The 7,791-nt window shown below is 31.4% G+C and overlaps 1 long non-coding RNA gene across 2 annotated transcripts; it reads left to right on the top strand.

Annotated features, from left to right (window-relative positions):
- The first annotated feature begins 1,866 nt into the window (after positions 1–1,866).
- LOC107261716 lies at positions 1,867–7,142 on the top strand. Of its 2 annotated transcripts, XR_001535630.2 has the most exons (4): positions 1,867–2,574; positions 3,107–3,172; positions 5,694–6,002; positions 6,954–7,142. It is a non-coding gene; the product is annotated as an uncharacterized LOC107261716 (long non-coding RNA). The 2 variants fall into 2 exon arrangements; XR_003079787.2 differs by lacking the exon at positions 6,954–7,142 and having other exon boundaries at positions 1,870–2,574; positions 5,694–6,125.
- The last annotated feature ends 649 nt before the right edge of the window (positions 7,143–7,791 follow it).

The following is a 7,791-nucleotide window of genomic DNA, read 5'->3' on the forward strand; positions in this document are numbered from 1 at the left end:
ATACTATTAAAAAAAACAGTCTTAGTATACATTAAGTATATATATAGTATACATTCAGTATATTAACAAAACATAATAATTTATAAATAAAAAATAAGAAAATGAAAAAAAAAAGAAAAATCTCACTGATGAAGAAAGAGCATGACCATAATACTTAAATGAATGAAACCAAATTTCTTGATAAACAGCTTCAACTCCAAGATTCAAATGAGGTTTAATGTCATTATCTTTTGCATCATAAATATTTATCCTGTAAAAATAAAATAATAAAGTCAATCATAGAAAAAACTTAAAAAAAATAAAACACAAAAAAATAATGAAAAAGAATTACCTGTTCTTCTTTTTCATTCCAACATCCAACCATAAATCAAATTCAACTTACTTGCTAAAATCAGAAAAAATAGAAAGTTCATCATTAAAAGGACAAAGGCCACGCATCACTAACTTAAATTTTTTTTTTCAGCATTTCCACCTTTAGAATAATCAAAATTAGTCAAAAAAGGTGACTTAAATATAAAACTAGGTTGAATCACCATCTTAGAATAAATTGGTGTATCAGCATCATAGTTTAAATTAATAGTACTAGATATATTAATAGAATCAACAACCTACAAGAAAGTAACAGAAAAAAATAAAAAATCAACAAGAAATCAAGTTAAAATATGTATAAAAATAAACACACATAGAATCAGCTTATCTTAACAGCCTTCATAGTATTAGTAAGAGTCTTTTCTAAAACTTCTGGATCAATATCATCAAAGAAGATCCAGAACTAACTTCACATTTCATATTATCCTTAATAAAATAATAAAATAATAAAAAATATAAATAACCTTATCAGCACTAATATCTTCTACAAGTTCATCTCCAACATTACGAGTACCACCATTAGTACCTATACCAACATTATCATCACTTGTACCAACAACACCACTACCACACATACCAATATCAACTTTATTATCACCCACATTTCAATTCTTATGCACAAAATTACCACCATTATCGCCATCACCATCATAGTCTTTTTTCATCAAAACATCATCTTTACAACTAGAAACATCTACATTTTCTTTCTCAATAACATCCTCTTTCGTATCAACATTAAAATCTTTAGAAGCATCAGACTGCTTTTGCAATTTATATACAAGCTATTAAAAAAATATTTAGTATAAAAATTATATACCTAATAAAAATAAAAATTATAGAAATTACCTTCACAACATTTTCTTTTTCTTTTTCATCATCATCAGAAGAATCAACCTTAACAGTACCAAATGAACCATCACTAACACTGTTATTTTTATGATCCTGCAAATTACAAAAAAACAAACAACAATCAAACAGAAATAAAATCAACTAAAACCTAACAATAAAAAACTTACATCATCATTTTTTTCATCAACCCTAAGCTTCTTTTTTAAAGGTGATAAACAATAAAAAAATAAAAATTTTCAAAGAATGTAAAGTTGAAGACCACTAAGATCACCCTGCAATTTCTTTTGACTAGACAAAAGAAAATCCAATTTCTTTTCAATTGAATCAGATGAACTTTGTAATACTTGCAATTTTTTCTAAATTTTAATTTCTTTACTTTATGGGGAGTGTTTTAGTAAATAAATACTCTGATACGTAGTCTAGCATTTAATAAAATACTTTCAGACGATAATCAATTATTATAAGTAATATTTAAATTTGGTAGTGTCGTAAATAATTTCACTATATTGATTTTCAGTGAAATTAAGGTATAGTTTTGTGACCTTGATTAAATGAGTCAAGCTTTATTTAAATTAATTTTAATATGTGTATATATTTTTTTAAATTTAAAAAAAGGATTTAAGTTATGTGGAATAATGTCTATTAGCATTGAGAACGTTTTAATAAGCTTAAAGTTTATACTAATTTAATTGACTATAACTAAGTATTTAGTGTGTATATATATATGTATATATGTACATGTGTATTAACATAAATGAATAAATAGTATATAGGGGTTACTGTAACAATTTCTTTTTAAAGGAGGCTCAAAAGCATTTTTCTTCTCTAAAAAAAAAATTGATTTGGGTCCTTGAGCATATCCTCCTTGAACTTTTGTTTTCTACCGCCGCTAGACGTTAAGCTCCGGCTAAAGGAACCTTGCAGCGTTGCCAACACCGTGTCGTCTTCTCTCTCTCCGCTTGAAGCCGTCGTTAACATCGAGGAAGAAGGAAAGAAGCCGCCCTCCGCTGCCAACGTTGAATCACCTCGTTGCCGTCATTCTTCGGCCAATCCAATATCGAAAATAGCTTCCCCGCCCCACTAAAACCCAGACCTGGGCAGTTACAGCCTCTGATGTTGTTGCTGGACAGGTGATTGGAGTAGGTGTGGTTTCGCTGGAATTGTTCTGTATTTGGCGACTTTGGTGGACTTCCGGGTCATTTGGAGAAGATAATAACATATCTAGACTCCCAACAACTTGATCAACAATTTGGCATCCTCGCACCTTCGTCGAAAAAATTTCGGCGAAAGGACTCCGGTGACCTCGTGACGCGTGCTGGCGGGCAGAAAATTCGTCTCGGTTTCTCCATTTATCAGGTGCTAGTTCGCAAATTTTAGCTTGTCTTGGTAAAAAAATTTAGATTCGAGGACTTAACTTAATTTAACTTAATATTTATCTACAGTCATACAATTTTATTAATTACTGATTTTAATACAGTAAACTTTGTAAATTAATTAATAGTCTTATTGTGCTTAATTTTGGGTAATTTAAAATATCAGCTAGTTGGTTATGTTTTATGTTGGCTTGTGATTAAATTAAAATTTTGAGAAATTAAAAGTTGGTTGTGAAATAAACATTTGTGCCGCTTTGTTAAATAATATTTTTGTGATTGCGTTGTGCTGTGGAGTCAGGAAGAATAATGCAGCTTTGGTGGCCCGATTCCTGTCAAATAATTGATGAATATTAGAAGTATTTTTGGTAGATTCTGGACCCGTTATACGGGGTAAATATTCGTATTTTAGGCGAGATTTTCGAGTCAAAATTCTTAGACAGTCAATTTTAAGAGTTTAGGCTTAGAGTTGTTTACTAAATAATTTATTTTATTGATTGTTTTATTCCCGTGAATAGATGCCCTGTCGATCCAGCCAGCTCAACTCGAGGCGTAGGAGCAGTTACTAGAGATTCAACATAACTGTGAGTTAAAGTCATATAACCTCTACATATATGCCATGCCAATTTTTATGCAGCATTTTTGGTTAATAATTAATATGAATATTATTAGTATTATTATCGTATTAATATATTTTTGTGATTACAAATATTGCTTGAAATTTTTTATTATTTATAATTTATTTAATTTATTGATTTATAAATTTAATTATTTATTTATTATTTATTTAATTAATTGATTTATGAATTTTAATTTTTTTATTATTTAATTAATTAATTAAGTTTATGTCTGCAATACATGTTACTGTTCAATCTTATTTAATAAGTTATTAAACATAGTAAGATTGCTGGTAGTAAGATTCTTCGGGATGAGACGGTAGTAGAACATGCCACCTGATGGGTTGCATTAGGACCACGTACATACCGGTATAAATCAGAGACAGGTAGTAAGGAAATATTTTTCTGATGTAGCCTGTCTGAGTATAACTCTCTAGGCTGTGGAAATTTGGTTGCCGGAGGAAAGGTCCCTCGTTGAGCGTTGCTCTCTGGGCGTCGATTATATTGAAAATTAAGTGACTATCGATTGAGTTCACTTATAATAACAACTATAATGCGAGCATTGAGATGGCTTCTTACGAGGCATTGTACAGCAGGAAGTGCAGATCTCATGTGTTTTGGGAAGAAGTTGGTGAACGAAAATTAGCAGGACTAGAGTTGGTTTAGATTACTTCAGAGAAGATTTCTATTACCGCGAGTGACTGAAGCAGCTTTCAGTAGGCAGAAGAGTTATACATATCTAAAGCGGAAGCACATGGAATTCAGCATGGAATATATATTTCTGAAGGTATCTCCTATGTAAGGTGTGATGTGGTTTGGTAAGAAAAGCAAGTTGACCCCTCGTAATGTGGGAGTCTTTGAGATTATTTACAGGATCAAAGAGGTAGTATACAAGTTGGATTTGCTGCCGAATTTCTCACATGTGCATCTAGTATTTTATATGTTGATGTTGAGGAAGTACATTTTGGATCCTTTGCACATTACAACCTCAGTATATGGAAGTGAGCGAAGACTTGACTTATGAGGAGTAGCTAGTCATGATCGTGGACACGCAAGTTCGACAACTTTGCTCTAAGATTATACCGATGGTTAAGATGTTGTGGTGAAACCATTCTATCGAGGAATGTACTTGGGAGACCGAACAAGAGATAAGAGATTCCTACCCTTATTTGTTTCAGTCTTAAAATAAGCCTTATTCCTTTCTAAATTTGAGGACGCATTTTCTTAAGGGGGAAGGATATAATATCCGTAATTTTTTCTAAATTTTATTTTCTTTACTTTACGGGGAGCATTTTAGTAAATAAATACTCCAATATGTAATCTAGCACTTTACTATATCAATCTCCGGTAAAATTATAGTTTTGTGACCTTGATTAAATGAGTCAAGCTTTATTTAAATTAATTTTAATACGTGTGTGTATTTTTTTAAAATTTAAAAGAGAAATTTAAATTATGTGGAATAATGTCTATTAGCATTGAGAATGTTTTAATAAGCTTAAAGTTTATATTAATTTAATTGACTATAACTAAGTATTTAGTGTATGTATAGATATATACATGTGTGTTATAATAAATGAATAAATATTACATAGGGGTTACTGTCGCAATTTCTTTTTAAGGGGGACTCAAAGGCACTTTTTCCCTCTCAAAGAAAATTTGATTTGGGTCCCTGAGCGTATCCTCTCCTTTCTCCTTCCCGTTGCATCGACCTCTCCTCCTTCAACTTTTGTTTTCGCTAGACATTGAGCTCCGACCAAGGGAACCTTGTAGCATCGCTAGCACCGTGTCATCTTCTCTCTCTCCGCCTGAAGCTGTCGTCAGCGTCGAGGAAGGAGGAAAGAAGCCGCCTTCCGCTGCCAACATTTGTTCTCCAGTCAATTCAATGCTGGAAATAGCTTCCCCACCCCTTAAAACCCAAACCCTAGCCTCTCACGCTGTCGCTGGACCGATGATCGGAGTAGGTGTGGCTTCGCCGGAATTGTTCTATTTTTGGCATTTCTGGTGGACTTCCGATGGTCATTTAAAGAAAATAACAACATATCCAAACTCCCAACACCTTGATCTATAATTTGGCATCCTCGGATTCCATTTTTGCCTCCGTCGAAAAAATTTCGATGAACGAACTCTGTGACCTCGAGACACGTGCTGACAGACAGAAAATTCATCTCGGCTTCTTAATTTATCGGATGCTAGTTCACAAATTTTAGCTCGTCTTGGTAGAATCTTTTAGACTCGAGGACTTAACTTAATACTTATCTATAGTCATACAATTTTATTAATTAGTGGTTTTAATGGAGTAAATTTTGTAAATTAATTAATAGTCTTATTGTGGCTTAATTTTTGGTAATTTAAAATATCAGCTGGTTGGATATGTTCTATATTGGCTTGTGATTAAATTAAAATTTTGAGAAATTAATTGAAAGTTGGTTGTGAAATAAATATTTGTGCCGCTCTGTTAAATAATATTTGTGATTGCGTTGTCTTGCAGAGTCAGGAAGAATGATGCAGCTTTGGTGGTCCGACTCCTGTCAAATAATTGATAAATATTAAAAGTGTTTCTAGTAGATTGTGGATCTGTTATACTAGGGGTAAACGTTTGTATTTTAGTGGAGGTTCTGCTAAATTTTCGATAGAATTTCGGAGTCGAAATTTTTAGACAGTCAATTCTAGGAGTCTAGGTCTAGGGTTGTTTACTAGATATTTTATTTTATTGGTTGTGTTATTCCCATAAATACATATCCCGTCGATCCAGCTCCACCCGAGGCATATGAGCAATTAGTGAAGATTCGATAGAATTGTGAGTTAAAATCATATATTCTCTGTATATGTGTCATGTCAATTTTTGTGTAGCATTTTTCATTAATAATTATTACGAATTTTATTAATATTATCATTATATTAATATATTATCATTATTATAGATATTGCTTGGGAATTTTTATTATTTATTTAATTAATTGATTTATATATTTAATTATTTAATTATTATTTATTTAATTAATTAAGTTTATGTCTGCAATACATGTCACCGTTCAATCTTATTTAATAAGTTATTAAACATAGTAAGATTGCTTGCGATTTATGTCATTTTTCATATTATCAATGTTATGATTGTATTATGATTCGGGATGAGATGGTAGTAGAACATGCCACTTGATGGGTTGCATCAGGACCATATGCCCACCGATATAAATTAGTGACATGTAGTAAGGAAATATTTTTTGTGTCATGGCCGAATATAACTCTCTAGGCTGTGGAAATTTGGTTACCGACTTTCTCTCTAAGATAAAAATTGAGAATTTTCCAATCAAAATATTTTTTATCTGGGCTTTTCGCCAATATCGATAATATCATATTTCGCTAGATAATTATTAATAGGAATACCTTCTAACATGTCGAAAGAAAAGGTCCCTAGTCGAGCATTACTATTCAGGGATCGGCTATATTAGAAATTAAGTGACTAGGCTGGATTTAAGGACCCTTTTTGAGTTTCGCTCTCTGGGAGCCAGTCTTATTGGAATAAGAGAGCTGAAAGGCTGCTAGAATTGGGGTTAGGATTCTGCTGAAATACTCGTCACGTATGTGTTAAAAATCACATATTTTTAAATTATAACATGGCACGCACTTATTATTTTGTGATGTTCTATATTATTTAAACAATTATATATATATATATATGGTTGTTTTAATTCATATATATGATTTTAACTCATTCCCAAGACTGACAGTCTCAATTTTAATTTTTCAGGTGATAGCTAGGTTCTCCGCCTTCTTTCTTTGGACAATCTGACTTCCTTCTCCTTCGGGCTTATTGTAATTAATTTTCTTTTTTTTACATTTCGAATTATTTAAAAATCTACACTTTCTGCAATAGTGTTTTGAAACTTTAATATTTTATTTGGCATGTTAAATCTATAGGAAAATATTAAGCGATCATGCTGAGGGTTTGATTTATTTATGTTGTCATTATGTGAATGAATTGTTAATATATTTGACAGGTATGCATATATGTGTATTTATTTAAATTATTAATTAGTCAGACTTGTTTCGGGTTTCGGTGGCCTTAAGCCTACCTATTCTCTAGCGCCGGTCACGGGCCCATAAAACGGATCGTGACAAACTTGAAAGAAGAAGTGGGCAGTTAGAAAGGAGAAAGAAGAAGAAGTGGAAAGTTAGAAAGGGGAAAAAAAGAAGAAGTGGGAAGTTGCAAAAATAAAAAAGCAATAAAAAGCAAGAGAAAGGCATGAAAATGTAAGAGAAAAGATGCTGAGGCATTTTTGTAATTACTTTAATATATATATATATATATATATATATATATATAATGTAATTTTTTATTTCTTATAAAAATAAAAGGTCAAATCCGATGTTTAAAACAGTGAAATAAAATAAATAATAAAATTCAATTTATAAGTCACATGCTTCGTATATAATAAGCAATCCCCACTAATATACTTCGAACTTAGTAAAGCGTATCACTCAATTAAAATAGAGATGAAGAATTCAAAGAGTGTGCATGTACAAGTACATAAAATATCAAAACTATCACTTTCAATCCTCACTGCTATTAATTCATTCAAATTGAT

This window comes from Ricinus communis, chromosome 4 (assembly GCF_019578655.1).
Source record: "Ricinus communis isolate WT05 ecotype wild-type chromosome 4, ASM1957865v1, whole genome shotgun sequence".
Lineage (NCBI taxonomy): Eukaryota > Viridiplantae > Streptophyta > Magnoliopsida > Malpighiales > Euphorbiaceae > Ricinus > Ricinus communis.